Below are 16,046 nucleotides of genomic sequence, written 5' to 3' on the forward strand. Positions count from 1 at the left end.
GAAAGAGAAGCTGTAAAGAAGAGAGGGTGTTAGAGGAGAAGGTAGGTAGAAAGAGAAGCTGTAAAGAAGAGAGGGGTGTTAGTGGAGAAGGTAGGTAAGGAGAGAAGCTGTAAAGAAAGAGGGGTGTTAGAGGAGAAGGAAGGTAGAAAGAGAAGCTGTAAAGAGAGGGTGTTAGTGGAGAAGGTAGGTAAGGAGAGAAGCTGTAAGGAAGAGAGGGTGTTAGAGGAGAAGGTAGGTAAGAGGAGAAGCTGTAAGAAGAGAGGGTGTTAGAGGAGAAGGTAGGTAGGAAGAAAAGCTGTAAAGAAGAGAGGGTGTTAGAGGAGAAGGTAGGTAGAAAGATAAGCTGTAAAGAAGAGAGGGTTGTTAGTGGAGAAGGTAGGTAAAGAGAGAGAAGCTGTAAAGAGAGAGGGTGTTAGAGGAGAAGGTAGGTAGAAAGAGAAGCTGTAAAGAAGAGAGGGTGTGTTGGTGGAGAATGTAGGTAGGAAGAGTAGCTGTAAGAAGAGAGGGTGTTAGAGGAGAAGGTAGGTAGGAAGAGAAGCTGTAAAGAAGAGAGGGTGTTAGAGGAGAAGGTAGGTAGAAAGAGAAGCTGTAAAGAAGAGAGGGTGTTAGTGGAGAAGGTAGGTAGGAAGAGAAGCTGTAAGAAGAGAGGGTGTTAGAGGAGAAGGTAGGTAGGAAGAGAAGCTGTAAAGAAGAGAGGATGTTAGAGGAGAGAAGGTAGAAAGAGAAGCTGTAAAGAAAGAGAGGGTGTTAGTTGTGAAGGTAGGTAAGGAGAGAAGCTGTAAAGAAGAGAGGGTGTTAGAGGAGAAGGTAGGTAGAAAGAGAAGATGTAAAGAAGAGAGGGTGTTAGTGGAGAAGGTAGGTAGAAAGAGAAGATGTAAAGAAGAGAGGGTGTTAGAGGAGAAGGTAGTTAAGAAGAGAAGCTGTAAAGAAGAGAGGGTTGTTAGAGGATAAGGAATGTAGAAAGAGAAGCTGTAAAGAAGAGAGGGTGTTAGAGGAGAAGGTAGGTAGAAAGAGAAGCTGTAAAGAAGAGAGGGTGTTAGTGGAGAAGGTAGGTAAGGAGAGAAGCGGTAATGAAGAGAAAGGGTGTTAGTTGAGAAGGTCGGTAGAAAGAGAAGCTGTAAAGAAGAGAGGGTGTTAGAGGAGAAGGTAGGTAGAAAGATAAGCTGTAAAGAAGAGAGGGTGTTAGTGGAGAAGGTAGGTAAGGAGAGAAGCTGTAAAGAAGAGAGGGTGTTAGAGGAGAAGGTAGGTAGAAAGAGAAGCTGTAAAGAAGAGAGGGTGTTAGAGGAGAAGGTAGGTAGTAAGAGAAGCTGTAAAGAAGAGAGGGTGTTAGTGGAAAGGTAGGTAGGAAGAGAAGCTGTAAGAAGAGAGGGTGTTAGAGGAGAAGGTAGGTAGTAAGACAAGCTGTAAGAAGAGAGGGTGTTAGAGGAAAAGGTAGGTAAGAGGAGAGGCTGTAAGAAGAGAGGGTGTTAGAGGAGAAGGTAGGTAGGTAGGAAGAGAAGCTGTAAAGAAGAGAGGGTGTTAGTGGAGAAGGTAGGTAGAAAGAGAAGCTGTAAAGAAGAGAGGGTGTTAGTGGAGTTGGTAGGTAGGAAGAGAAGCTGTAAGAGAGTGGGTGTTAGAGGAGAAGGTAGGTAGGAAGAAAAGCTGTAAAGAAGAGAGGGTGTTAGTGGAGAAGGTAGGTAGAAAGAGAAGCTGTAAGGAAGAGAGGGTGTTAGAGGAGAAGGTAGGTAGAAAGAGAAGCTGTAAAGAAGAGAGGGTTGTTAGAGGAGAAGGAAGGTAGAAAGAGAAGCTGTAAAGAAGAGAGGGTTGTTAGTGGAGAAGGTAGGTAAGGAGAGAAGCTGTAAGGAAGAGAGGGTGTTAGAGGAGAAGGAAGGTAGAAAGAGAAGCTGTAAAGAAGAGAGGGTGTTAGAGGAGAAGGTAGGTAAGGAGAGAAGCTGTAAAGAAGAGAGGGAGTTAGAGGAGAAGGTAGGTAGAAAGAGAAGCTGTAATAAGAGAGGGTGTGTTAGAGGGGAAGGTAGGTAGAAAGAGAAGCTCTAAAGAAGAGAGGGTGTTAGAGGAGAAGGTAGGTAGAAAGAGAAGCTGTAAAGAAGAGAGGGTGTTAGTGGAGAAGGTAGGTAAGGAGAGAAGCTGTAAAGAAGAGAGGGTGTTAGAGGAGAAAGTAGGTAGAAAGAGAAGCTGTAAAGAAGAGAGGGTGTTAGAGGAGAAGGTAGGTAGAAAGAGAAGCTGTAAAGAAGAGAGGGGGTTAGTGGAGTGGGTAGGTAAGGAGAGAGCTGTAAAGAAGAGAGGGTGTTAGAGGAGAAGGTAGGTAGAAAGAGAAGCTGTTAAGAAGAGAGGGTGTTAGTGGAGAAGGTAGGTAAGAGAGAGAAGCTGTAATGAAGAGAGGGTGTTAGTGGAGAAGGTAGGTAAGGAGAGAAGCTGTAAAGAAGAGAGGGTGTTAGAGGAGAAGGTAGGTAGGAAGAAAAGCTGTAAAGAAGAGAGGGTGTTAGAGGAGAAGGTAGGTAGAAAGATAAGCTGTAAAGAAGAGAGGGTGTTAGTGGAGAAGGTAGGTAAGGAGAGAAGCTGTAAAGAAGAGAGGGTGTTAGAGGAGAAGGTAGGTAGAAAGAGAAGCTGTAAAGAAGAGAGGGTGTTAGTGGAGAAGGTAGGTAGGAAGAGAAGCTGTAAGAAGAGAGGGTGTTAGAGGAGAAGGTAGGTAGAAAGAGAAGCTGTAAAGAAGAGAGGGTGTTAGAGGAGAAGGTAGGTAGAAAGAGAAGCTGTAAAGAAGAGAGGGTGTAAGAGGAGAAGGAAGGTAGAAAGAGAAGCTGTAAAGAAGAGAAGGTGTTAGTGGAGAAGGTAGGTAAGGAGAGAAGCTTTAAAGAAGAGAGGGTGTTAGAGGAGAAGGAAGGTAGAAAGAGAAGCTGTAAAGAAGAGAGGGTGTTAGTGGAGAAGGTAGGTAAGGAGAGAAGCTGTAAAGAAGAGAGGGTGTTAGAGGAGAAGGTAGGTAGAAAGAGAAGCTGTAAGAAGAGAGGGTGTTAGAGGGGAAGGTAGGTAGAAAGAGAAGCTGTAAAGAAGAGAGGGTGTTAGAGGAGAAGGTAGGTAGAAAGAGAAGCTGTAAAGAAGAGAGGGTGTTAGTGGAGAAGGTAGGTAAGGAGAGAAGCTGTAAAGAAGAGAGGGTGTTAGAGGAGAAGGTAGGTAGAAAGAGAAGCTGTAAAGAAGAGAGGGTGTTAGAGGAGAAGGTAGGTAGAAAGAGAAGCTGTAAAGAAGAGAGGGTGTTAGTGGAGAAGGTAGATAAGGAGAGAAGCAGAAAGAAGAGAGGGTGTTAGAGGAGAAGGTAGGTAGAAAGAGAAGCTGTAAAGAAGAGAGGGTGTTAGTGGAGAAGGTAGGTAAGGAGAGAAGCTGTAAGGAAGAGAGGGTGTTAGTGGAGAAGGTAGGTAAGGAGAGAAGCTGTAAAGAAGAGAGGGTGTTAGAGGAGAAGGTAGGTAGGAAGAAAAGCTGTAAAGAAGAGAGGGTGTTAGAGGAGAAGGTAGGTAAGGAGAGAAGCTGTAAAGAAGAGAGGGTGTTAGAGGAGAAGGTAGGTAGAAAGAGAAGCTGTAAAGAAGAGAGGGTGTTAGTGGAGAAGGTAGGTAGGAAGAGAAGCTGTAAGAAGAGAGGGTGTTAGAGGAGAAGGTAGGTAAGGAGAGAAGCTGTAAAGAAGAGAGGGTGTTAGAGGAGAAGGTAGGTAGAAAGAGAAGCTGTAAAGAAGAGAGGGTGTTAGTGGAGAAGGTAGGTAGAAAGAGAAGCTGTAAGAAGAGAGGGTGTTAGAGGAGAAGGTAGGTAGGAAGAGAAGCTGTAAAGAAGAGAGGGTGTTAGTGGAGAAGGTAGGTAGGAAGAGAAGCTGTAAGAAGAGAGGGTGTTAGAGGAGAAGGAAGGTAGAAAGAGAAGCTGTAAAGAAGAGAGGGTGTTAGTGGAGAAGGTAGGTAGAAAGAGAAGCTGTAAAGAAGAGAGGGTGTTAGTGGAGAAGGTAGGTAAGGAGAGAAGCTGTAAAGAAGAGAGGGTGTTAGAGGAGAAGGTAGGTAGAAAGAGAAGCTGTAAAGAAGAGAGGGTGTTAGTGGAGAAGGTAGGTAGGAAGAGAAGCTGTAAGAAGAGAGGGTGTTAGAGGAGAAGGTAGGTAGGAAGAGAAGCTGTAAAGAAGAGAGGGTGTTAGTGGAGAAGGTAGGTAGGAAGAGAAGCTGTAAGAAGAGAGGGTGTTAGAGGAGAAGGAAGGTAGAAAGAGAAGCTGTAAAGAAGAGAGGGTGTTAGTGGAGAAGGTAGGTAGAAAGAGAAGATGTAAAGAAGAGAGGGTGTTAGTGGAGAAGGTAGGTAGAAAGAGAAGCTGTAAAGAAGAGAGGGTGTTAGAAGAGAAGGTAGGTAGGAAGAAAAGCTGTAAAGAAGAGAGGGTGTTAGAGGAGAAGGAAGGGAGAAAGAGAAGCTGTTAAGAAGTGAGGGTGTTTGTGGTGAAGGTAGGTAAGGAGTGAAGCTGTAAAGAAGAGAGGGTGTTAGAGGAGAAGGAAGGTAGAAAGAGAAGCTGTAAAGAAGAGAGGGTGTTAGTGGAGAAGGTAGGTAAGGAGAGAAGCTGTAAAGAAGAGAGGGTGTTAGAGGAGAAGGTAGGTAGAAAGAGAAGCTGTAAGAAGAGAGGGTGTTAGAGGGGAAGGTAGGTAGAAAGAGAAGCTGTAAAGAAAAGAGGGTGTTAGAGGAGAAGGTAGGTAGAAAGAGAAGCTGTAAAGAAGAGAGGGTGTTAGTGGAGAAGGTAGGTAAGGAGAGAAGCTGTAAAGAAGAGAGGGTGTTAGTGGAGAAGGTAGGTAGGAAGAGAAGCTGTAAGAAGAGAGGGTGTTAGAGGAGAAGGTAGGTAGGAAGAGAAGCTGTAAAGAAGAGAGGGTGTTAGAGGAGAAGGAAGGTAGAAAGAGAAGCTGTAAAGAAGAGAGGGTGTTAGTGGAGAAGGTAGGTAAGGAGAGAAGCTGTAAAGAAGAGAGGGTGTTAGAGGAGAAGGTAGGTAGAAAGAGAAGCTGTAAAGAAGAGAGGGTATTAGAAGAGAAGGTAGGTAGAAAGAGAAGCTGTAAGGAAGAGAGGGTGTTAGTGGAGAAGGTAGGTAGGAAGAAAAGCTGTAAAGAAGAGAGGGTGTTAGTGGAGAAGGTAGGTAAGGAGAGAAGCTGTAAAGAAGAGAGGGTGTTAGAGGAGAAGGTAGGTAGAAAGAGATGCTGTAAAGAAGAGAGGGTGTTAGAGGAGAAGGTAGGTAGAAAGAGAAGCTGTAAAGAAGAGAGGGTGTTAGTGGAGAAGGTAGGTAGGAAGAGAAGCTGTAAGAAGAGAGGGTGTTAGAGGAGAAGGTAGGTAGGAAGAGAAGCTGTAAAGAAGAGAGGGTGTTAGAGGAGACGGTAGGTAGAAAGAGAAGCTGTAAAGAAGAGAGGGTGTTAGTGGCGAAGGTAAGTAGGAAAGAAGCTGTAAAGAAGAGAGGGTGTTAGAGGAGAAGGTAGGTAGGAAGAGAAGCTGTAAAGAAGAGAGGGTGTTAGTGGAGAAGGTAGGTAGAAAGAGAAGCTGTAAAGAAGAGAGGGTGTTAGAGGAGAAGGTAGGTAGAAAGAGAAGCTGTAAAGAAGAGAGGGTGTTAGAGGAGAAGGAAGGTAGAAAGAGAAGCTGTAAAGAAGAGAGGGTGTTAGTGGAGAAGGTAGGTAAGGAGAGAAGCTGTAAAGAAGAGAGGGTGTTAGAGGAGAAGGAAGGTAGAAAGAGAAGCTGTAAAGAAGAGAGGGTGTTAGTGGAGAAGGTAGGTAAGGAGAGAAGCTGTAAAGAAGAGAGGGTGTTAGAGGAGAAGGAAGGTAGAAAGAGAAGCTGTAAGAAGAGAGGGTGTTAGAGGGGAAGGTAGGTAGAAAGAGAAGCTGTAAAGAAGAGAGGGTGTTAGAGGAGAAGGTAGGTAGAAAGAGAAGCTGTAAAGAAGAGAGGGTGTTAGTGGAGAAGGTAGGTAAGGAGAGAAGCTGTAAAGAAGAGAGGGTGTTAGAGGAGAAGGTAGGTAGAAAGAGAAGCTGTAAAGAAGAGAGGGTGTTAGAGGAGAAGGTAGGTAGAAAGAGAAGCTGTAAAGAAGAGAGGGTGTTAGTGGAGAAGGTAGGTAAGGAGAGAAGCTGTAAAGAAGAGAGGGTGTTAGAGGAGAAGGTAGGTAGAAAGAGAAGCTGTAAAGAAGAGAGGGTGTTAGTGGAGAAGGTAGGTAAGGAGAGAAGCTGTAAGGAAGAGAGGGTGTTAGTGGAGAAGGTAGGTAAGGAGAGAAGCTGTAAAGAAGAGAGGGTGTTAGAGGAGAAGGTAGGTAGGAAGAAAAGCTGTAAAGAAGAGAGGGTGTTAGAGGAGAAGGTAGGTAAGGAGAGAAGCTGTAAAGAAGAGAGGGTGTTAGTGGAGAAGGTAGGTAAGGAGAGAAGCTGTAAAGAAGAGAGGGTGTTAGAGGAGAAGGTAGGTAGAAAGAGAAGCTGTAAAGAAGAGAGGGTGTTAGTGGAGAAGGTAGGTAGGAAGAGAAGCTGTAAGAAGAGAGGGTGTTAGAGGAGAAGGTAGGTAGGAAGAGAAGCTGTAAAGAAGAGAGGGTGTTAGAGGAGAAGGTAGGTAGAAAGAGAAGCTGTAAAGAAGAGAGGGTGTTAGTGGAGAAGGTAGGTAGGAAGAGAAGCTGTAAGAAGAGAGGGTGTTAGAGGAGAAGGTAGGTAGGAAGAGAAGCTGTAAAGAAGAGAGGGTGTTAGAGGAGAAGGAAGGTAGAAAGAGAAGCTGTAAAGAAGAGAGGGTGTTAGTGGAGAAGGTAGGTAAGGAGAGAAGCTGTAAAGAAGAGAGGGTGTTAGAGGAGAAGGAAGGTAGAAAGAGAAGCTGTAAAGAAGAGAGGGTGTTAGTGGAGAAGGTAGGTAGAAAGAGAAGCTGTAAAGAAGAGAGGGTGTTAGAGGAGAAGGTAGGTAAGGAGAGAAGCTGTAAAGAAGAGAGGGTGTTAGAGGAGAAGGTAGGTAGAAAGAGAAGCTGTAAAGAAGAGAGGGTGTTAGAGGAGAAGGTAGGTAGAAAGAGAAGCTGTAAAGAAGAGAGGGTGTTAGTGGAGAAGGTAGGTAAGGAGAGAAGCTGTAAAGAAGAGAGGGTGTTAGAGGAGAAGGTAGGTAGAAAGAGAAGCTGTAAAGAAGAGAGGGTGTTAGAGGAGAAGGTAGGTAGAAAGATAAGCTGTAAAGAAGAGAGGGTGTTAGTGGAGAAGGTAGGTAAGGAGAGAAGCTGTAAAGAAGAGAGGGTGTTAGAGGAGAAGGTAGGTAGAAAGAGAAGCTGTAAAGAAGAGAGGGTGTTAGAGGAGAAGGTAGGTAGTAAGAGAAGCTGTAAAGAAGAGAGGGTGTTAGTGGAGAAGGTAGGTAGGAAGAGAAGCTGTAAGAAGAGAGGGTGTTAGAGGAGAAGGTAGGTAGGAAGAGAAGCTGTAAAGAAGAGAGGGTGTTAGTGGAGAAGGTAGGTAGAAAGAGAAGCTGTAAAGAAGAGAGGGTGTTAGTGGAGTTGGTAGGTAGGAAGAGAAGCTGTTAGAAGAGAGGGTGTTAGAGGAGAAGGTAGGTAGGAAGAGAAGCTGTAAAGAAGAGAGGGTGTTAGTGGAGAAGGTAGGTAGAAAGAGAAGCTGTAAAGAAGAGAGGGTGTTAGAGGAGAAGGTAGGTAGAAAGAGAAGCTGTAAAGAAGAGAGGGTGTTAGAGGAGAAGGAAGGTAGAAAGAGAAGCTGTAAAGAAGAGAGGGTGTTAGTGGAGAAGGTAGGTAAGGAGAGAAGCTGTAAAGAAGAGAGGGTGTTAGAGGAGAAGGAAGGTAGAAAGAGAAGCTGTAAAGAAGAGAGGGTGTTAGTGGAGAAGGTAGGTAAGGAGAGAAGCTGTAAAGAAGAGAGGGTGTTAGAGGAGAAGGTAGGTAGAAAGAGAAGCTGTAAAGAAGAGAGGGTGTTAGAGGAGAAGGAAGGTAGAAAGAGAAGCTGTAAAGAAGAGAGGGTGTTAGTGGAGAAGGTAGGTAAGGAGAGAAGCTGTAAAGAAGAGAGGGTGTTAGAGGAGAAGGTAGGTAGAAAGAGAAGCTGTAAAGAAGAGAGGGTGTTAGAGGAGAAGGTAGGTAGTAAGAGAAGCTGTAAAGAAGAGAGGGTGTTAGTGGAGAAGGTAGGTAGGAAGAGAAGCTGTAAGAAGAGAGGGTGTTAGAGGAGAAGGTAGGTAGGAAGAGAAGCTGTAAAGAAGAGAGGGTGTTAGTGGAGAAGGTAGGTAGAAAGAGAAGCTGTAAAGAAGAGAGGGTGTTAGTGGAGTTGGTAGGTAGGAAGAGAAGCTGTTAGAAGAGAGGGTGTTAGAGGAGAAGGTAGGTAGGAAGAGAAGCTGTAAAGAAGAGAGGGTGTTAGTGGAGAAGGTAGGTAGAAAGAGAAGCTGTAAAGAAGAGAGGGTGTTAGAGGAGAAGGTAGGTAGAAAGAGAAGCTGTAAAGAAGAGAGGGTGTTAGAGGAGAAGGTAGGTAGCAAGAGAAGCTGTAAAGAAGAGAGGGTGTTAGTGGAGAAGGTAGGTAAGGAGAGAAGCTGTAAAGAAGAGAGGGTGTTAGAGGAGAAGGAAGGTAGAAAGAGAAGCTGTAAAGAAGAGAGGGTGTTAGTGGAGAAGGTAGGTAAGGAGAGAAGCTGTAAAGAAGAGAGGGTGTTAGAGGAGAAGGTAGGTAGAAAGAGAAGCTGTAAGAAGAGAGGGTGTTAGAGGGGAAGGTAGGTAGAAAGAGAAGCTGTAAAGAAGAGAGGGTGTTAGAGGAGAAGGTAGGTAGAAAGAGAAGCTGTAAAGAAGAGAGGGTGTTAGTGGAGAAGGTAGGTAAGGAGAGAAGCTGTAAAGAAGAGAGGGTGTTAGAGGAGAAAGTAGGTAGAAAGAGAAGCTGTAAAGAAGAGAGGGTGTTAGAGGAGAAGGTAGGTAGAAAGAGAAGCTGTAAAGAAGAGAGGGTGTTAGTGGAGAAGGTAGGTAAGGAGAGAAGCTGTAAAGAAGAGAGGGTGTTAGAGGAGAAGGTAGGTAGAAAGAGAAGCTGTAAAGAAGAGAGGGTGTTAGTGGAGAAGGTAGGTAAGGAGAGAAGCTGTAAGGAAGAGAGGGTGTTAGTGGAGAAGGTAGGTAAGGAGAGAAGCTGTAAAGAAGAGAGGGTGTTAGAGGAGAAGGTAGGTAGGAAGAAAAGCTGTAAAGAAGAGAGGGTGTTAGAGGAGAAGGTAGGTAGAAAGATAAGCTGTAAAGAAGAGAGGGTGTTAGTGGAGAAGGTAGGTAAGGAGAGAAGCTGTAAAGAAGAGAGGGTGTTAGAGGAGAAGGTAGGTAGAAAGAGAAGCTGTAAAGAAGAGAGGGTGTTAGTGGAGAAGGTAGGTAGGAAGAGAAGCTGTAAGAAGAGAGGGTGTTAGAGGAGAAGGTAGGTAGAAAGAGAAGCTGTAAAGAAGAGAGGGTGTTAGAGGAGAAGGTAGGTAGAAAGAGAAGCTGTAAAGAAGAGAGGGTGTTAGAGGAGAAGGAAGGTAGAAAGAGAAGCTGTAAAGAAGAGAGGGTGTTAGTGGAGAAGGTAGGTAAGGAGAGAAGCTGTAAAGAAGAGAGGGTGTTAGAGGAGAAGGAAGGTAGAAAGAGAAGCTGTAAAGAAGAGAGGGTGTTAGTGGAGAAGGTAGGTAAGGAGAGAAGCTGTAAAGAAGAGAGGGTGTTAGAGGAGAAGGTAGGTAGAAAGAGAAGCTGTAAGAAGAGAGGGTGTTAGAGGGGAAGGTAGGTAGAAAGAGAAGCTGTAAAGAAGAGAGGGTGTTAGAGGAGAAGGTAGGTAGAAAGAGAAGCTGTAAAGAAGAGAGGGTGTTAGTGGAGAAGGTAGGTAAGGAGAGAAGCTGTAAAGAAGAGAGGGTGTTAGAGGAGAAGGTAGGTAGAAAGAGAAGCTGTAAAGAAGAGAGGGTGTTAGAGGAGAAGGTAGGTAGAAAGAGAAGCTGTAAAGAAGAGAGGGTGTTAGTGGAGAAGGTAGGTAAGGAGAGAAGCAGAAAAGAAGAGAGGGTGTTAGAGGAGAAGGTAGGTAGAAAGAGAAGCTGTAAAGAAGAGAGGGTGTTAGTGGAGAAGGTAGGTAAGGAGAGAAGCTGTAAGGAAGAGAGGGTGTTAGTGGAGAAGGTAGGTAAGGAGAGAAGCTGTAAAGAAGAGAGGGTGTTAGAGGAGAAGGTAGGTAGGAAGAAAAGCTGTAAAGAAGAGAGGGTGTTAGAGGAGAAGGTAGGTAAGGAGAGAAGCTGTAAAGAAGAGAGGGTGTTAGAGGAGAAGGTAGGTAGAAAGAGAAGCTGTAAAGAAGAGAGGGTGTTAGTGGAGAAGGTAGGTAGGAAGAGAAGCTGTAAGAAGAGAGGGTGTTAGAGGAGAAGGTAGGTAAGGAGAGAAGCTGTAAAGAAGAGAGGGTGTTAGAGGAGAAGGTAGGTAGAAAGAGAAGCTGTAAAGAAGAGAGGGTGTTAGTGGAGAAGGTAGGTAGGAAGAGAAGCTGTAAGAAGAGAGGGTGTTAGAGGAGAAGGTAGGTAGGAAGAGAAGCTGTAAAGAAGAGAGGGTGTTAGTGGAGAAGGTAGGTAGGAAGAGAAGCTGTAAGAAGAGAGGGTGTTAGAGGAGAAGGAAGGTAGAAAGAGAAGCTGTAAAGAAGAGAGGGTGTTAGTGGAGAAGGTAGGTAGAAAGAGAAGCTGTAAAGAAGAGAGGGTGTTAGTGGAGAAGGTAGGTAAGGAGAGAAGCTGTAAAGAAGAGAGGGTGTTAGAGGAGAAGGTAGGTAGAAAGAGAAGCTGTAAAGAAGAGAGGGTGTTAGTGGAGAAGGTAGGTAGGAAGAGAAGCTGTAAGAAGAGAGGGTGTTAGAGGAGAAGGTAGGTAGGAAGAGAAGCTGTAAAGAAGAGAGGGTGTTAGTGGAGAAGGTAGGTAGGAAGAGAAGCTGTAAGAAGAGAGGGTGTTAGAGGAGAAGGAAGGTAGAAAGAGAAGCTGTAAAGAAGAGAGGGTGTTAGTGGAGAAGGTAGGTAGAAAGAGAAGCTGTAAAGAAGAGAGGGTGTTAGAGGAGAAAGTAGGTAGAAAGAGAAGCTGTAAAGAAGAGATGGTGTTAGAGGAGAAGGTAGGTAGGAAGAAAAGCTGTAAAGAAGAGAGGGTGTTAGAGGAGAAGGAAGGTAGAAAGAGAAGCTGTAAAGAAGAGAGGGTGTTAGTGGAGAAGGTAGGTAAGGAGAGAAGCTGTAAAGAAGAGAGGGTGTTAGAGGAGAAGGAAGGTAGAAAGAGAAGCTGTAAAGAAGAGAGGGTGTTAGTGGAGAAGGTAGGTAAGGAGAGAAGCTGTAAAGAAGAGAGGGTGTTAGAGGAGAAGGTAGGTAGAAAGAGAAGCTGTAAGAAGAGAGGGTGTTAGAGGGGAAGGTAGGTAGAAAGAGAAGCTGTAAAGAAGAGAGGGTGTTAGAGGAGAAGGTAGGTAGAAAGAGAAGCTGTAAAGAAGAGAGGGTGGTAGTGGAGAAGGTAGGTAAGGAGAGAAGCTGTAAAGAAGAGAGGGTGTTAGTGGAGAAGGTAGGTAAGGAGAGAAGCTGTAAAGAAGAGAGGGTGTTAGTGGAGAAGGTAGGTAGGAAGAGAAGCTGTAAGAAGAGAGGGTGTTAGAGGAGAAGGTAGGTAGGAAGAGAAGCTGTAAAGAAGAGAGGGTGTTAGAGGAGAAGGAAGGTAGAAAGAGAAGCTGTAAAGAAGAGAGGGTGTTAGTGGAGAAGGTAGGTAAGGAGAGAAGCTGTAAAGAAGAGAGGGTGTTAGAGGAGAAGGAAGGTAGAAAGAGAAGCTGTAAAGAAGAGAGGGTATTAGAAGAGAAGGTAGGTAGAAAGAGAAGCTGTAAGGAAGAGAGGGTGTTAGTGGAGAAGGTAGGTAAGGAGAGAAGCTGTAAAGAAGAGAGGGTGTTAGAGGAGAAGGTAGGTAGAAAGAGAAGCTGGTAGGAAGAGAGGGTGTTAGAGGAGAAGGTAGGTAGGAAGAAAAGCTGTAAAGAAGAGAGGGTGTTAGAGGAGAAGGTAGGTAGGAAGAGAAGCTGTAAAGAAGTTCCTATCGCCTTTTTGTAGTAGACTTTGAGTTAAATTGGAAGAAGAAAATTTATGTTGATCACTACTTGGAATGAAAGGGTTAGTTTGAATTCTTTGTGACATTTGATTACGCATTATATCTTCCGCGATGTTATTAGAACTTGATCAAAAAGTTTCACTTTCAATAATGCAGTGACTGAAATGATCGTTATTTTTACCAGTCTAAGGCAGATTATGGCAATTTCACCTTCTATATCAACACTTTTGGGATCATATAATCGGATTAACTCCGCCGAAGGAATATGGAAGTTATTTTCAATGAAATACATAACTTACCTGACCAAATTCTTGCTAAATCCCTTTTACGCAAATGGATCAAATCATAAACGCTGAAAAACGAAAAGAGGAGAGGAATAGTCAAGGAAAGTCAGCAGGTTATTATTAACAACCGAAAGATGACGTTTTTAGTGTCCTGATCGAATCGTTGACAATTTAAGTTAAAACAAAAAAGCCGAAATAAATTGATACACGCCAAACAAAAATAAATCCTAATGTCTATGCATAAATGCAGGCATTACAAGTCGAGCCTCGTTCATTGACTTTCCTTTATGACTAAAAAACATCGTTCAAGATTTAAGCTTAAACTTGTTTAAACACTCCAACTAGTATTTGCTCTTTTATATTTTTTTGAATAGGCGAAACATTTTTGCCAAAATTTGGTAACTACCTGTTAAACTTGCTACGCAATAATGCTGCAGGAGAAATGTAATGAAATGTTTGCCTGATCTTTAAGGAACTAATAAAAAGCAAATTGAACAAAAAATACTAGTCGACGAGTCATCTTCTTGGAAGTTACAATGCAGTGATCATGAATTCCAAAGCAGTCGGTGAATCCAAATAATGTTTCTTTTCCAAGAGTGATATTTTTAGAACACAGTTTGAAACAAGTAGTACAAACTTATAATGTGGTATTGTTATATGAAAAATTGATCGAGTTTTGATTCTTTTGATGATGCGAACATAAAAAAATATATATCATTCGATCCTTTTCATAATAAAGGCCTAAAAAAATATTAGCCAGCGATTTGTCATTCACCCTAAGTTAATCACAGATTTCATTGTTCAGTGAATCTGATTTCAGGTCACACTCAACATCAATATGTTACATGTTGGTCTTGCAGATGGGCTTTACTGTGTAAGTAATATGCGCGGATCAAAAAAAGATATTTGGCTATGTAGAGCCGTCAGTTTATATTTGAGGACAGAAGAGTGCCGTCGTTTCCAGGGTCATGAAAGTATGAGCAATGAAAACAAAAGGAAGAATCTGAAGCAAAGCTAGTCACATCTTTAAATAAATAAATTCAAATGATACGTTGAGGACTCAGCAAAACCTCGATTAGACAAATTTGCAACAAGACTCGAGATCAGTTGTATAAAATTTATGTGACCGACAAACTACTTTTTAAGTGTAAGGCTATCCCTTTTTAAACCAGTATTTACTGAATTAAGATTCTTGGCAATGCGTGACGTTTGAGCTCGTGTTTGGTAAACAAGTCAATCACCTGGCCATGCCACAATGCTGCGTGACAAATTGACGAATTTTGGTCTTAACTCTTTCGAAATAAAACAATTCTTAACTGTAATCATAGCCGTCATTGAAAAATTAAATCCCGGTCTTCTTAGAGATTCCTTAGAGTCTTCTTTTTAGATGAGTTTAACGAGAAATTTTTCCCTAACGCGCCAAGACACCTGCTTTGTTGATGTGATACATACGCTTTCGCGAGCGCGTGATAAACTCACATCAGAATAAACATTTTTTTGTTTACGCTACGTGCACATTACACTTCTGAACTAAACGTGCTGTTGAAGAATTTTTTAACAACTTTTAGTCAATATGAATCTAGAAAAAAAAACCGATTTCATCAAGAACTTCGCTCAAAATCAAATTTGTGAGCGAACGACTGAAACAATTTTGCTCCACCAGGTTCTTTAGATTTTATCTTTTATATTTCGGCTACTGTAGCTTCTTTGGTATAAAGATGGGGACTGAGTCATTTAATTTCTAGTGGAGGGTGTACGAAGATGTCGGATTGACTTTGCTAAACACTCCTTTACTGAGAAATTGACTTTGAATTGCGTGAATCAAGTTTCGAATCCGAATACGCCAAATGACTGTAAATTCTTGAATTTGCGAATCCTTTCCTTCTCCACTTCAGCTACTATTTATTTTTTTTGTAAAATAGAAAAGAAAATCAGGAATTGAACTTACCACGAAACTCCTTTGAAATGTCCTCGCACAAGTGAATCGAATCTTAGCTTTTAAAAACCATCAGGGATGAACATCTGAAATTTCTGGATGTAAAAACATACCGTTGTGTTGTAAATTTGATTTTATGACTGATGAAACTGAAAGGACGAAACTGAAATAACATTTTCCCCGCAAAACAAAGGTAATGCAAATAGCAACCGAGATTAAGGAGAAAACTGATTAAAAGAGAAACAGAGATGAAGGTTTGATTAGAATCAGTTCTCCTCGCATGAAATAATTTCGTCATTAACTTTCCGTTCATGTTAGAAACGTATGTTTTTTAAACTCGTCTCCTAATGTAATGTTTTTCACTACGGAGGAAATATTTCATTTTCAAGCTCCCCCTTTTGACTCTAGAGGTGAAATTTGCGTCCGTTACTCTGTTGACTAGCTCTTCCTGAATTGGGTCAGCAATGTAGCTGTTCTTTTTTCTTTAGTGAATGCTCGAAGCTCTACGGAGCACAAAAGCTATAAGGATTTCGGTGTTTTTCGTTTCAGGCTCAGAATTTCGTTTCAGCTAAAGTGTCCCCTTCACCTTCGCCGGGCTTGATATATTTGCTCTGTTGTAATTTAAGTCCACCACTAAAGGCGCTTTGATGTTTGCCTGGAGAGTGAGAGTACTGGTATCTAGTGAAGGTTGTTGTAAAGTGCCCAGTTAAGTTCAAAAAACGTCACTTAACAAAGGCTTTGATTTAACCTTGAAGTCTAAAGTAGTTCGAATTTGGCTCAGAGCTACTTATGGAGGGTATGTTTGTAGAGCCCGCTGACTGCTAAGCGCTGATTATCAATTTTCCATTCCACTTGCTACAAATATCTCTATAAACTATGTCGGAGAATTTGGTTTGAAATAAAGATTACGCTTCCAAGCTGATAGATTTAACTCGTAGGATTTTGTCTTAACACGGAAGAGAGTTTAAAATATAAACAATATTATTATATTCCAACTGCACTAAGTAAGGTGAAAATTCCTCGTGAATCGAGAACGGGTTTTTGGACTGTTGATTCTTTTTAAGTGAAAAAAAAAACTGTTTCACAGATTGGCTACGCTTGTACGGATTGTTTTGTTCGCTTTTCCCGCCTTATGTGAAATGCATATAAATGAAGTTCGCGACCTACCTTTCAACCGATCAAAAATAAAACTGAATATAATCGCTGCTTGCTTCTCACTGATCTTGGATCTAAAACTCTCTGTTAACGTTATAAAAGTTTATTTATATTTACACAGTCAAAACGCAAGAACTTTAACTTTTGCTAGTGTGATAAATCCTGCTGGGATTTAGGCTTGTCAGTTTAGAAATAGATCTATGGTAACTCCTAAAATGTTTAGTTTAGTAAGTTATCTGCTGACGGTTAAGGGTTCTTGATACTAAAAATGAAGAGCAAGCACCCGTCGCCGTCCGTCGCCATTTAGGGAAATAATCAGTAGAACCCACTGAAAATCTTAAATTCTGTATAAAATTCAAATATAAGAAACTTGACGTACTGGACATCTGTTAAAGCTGAGAAGAGGAAATCACTTGCAATCAGTGGGTTAGCAGATTTCAGATCAATTAGCGATAGCAAGATGGACACAGATGTAAAGACAAACTATATACAATACAAATCTGGAGGACTTCACGAAAGCGATCGATCTTCTTTTGAGAAGTCTGTTTTATTTTATTCAGAGAATACTTCAGGTACTTCGTCAAAAATTCACGTAATCAGTGAAAAATCCACACAGTTGTGTTTCTACATACGATCTTTGCCTTTTTCGTGAATGCGATTCCGTCGATCCTTAGGTTACTGTTATCAGAGTGATCTATAAATGGAGG

Source organism: Pocillopora verrucosa, chromosome 12 (assembly GCF_036669915.1).
Source record: "Pocillopora verrucosa isolate sample1 chromosome 12, ASM3666991v2, whole genome shotgun sequence".
In the NCBI taxonomy this organism is placed as follows: domain Eukaryota; kingdom Metazoa; phylum Cnidaria; class Anthozoa; order Scleractinia; family Pocilloporidae; genus Pocillopora; species Pocillopora verrucosa.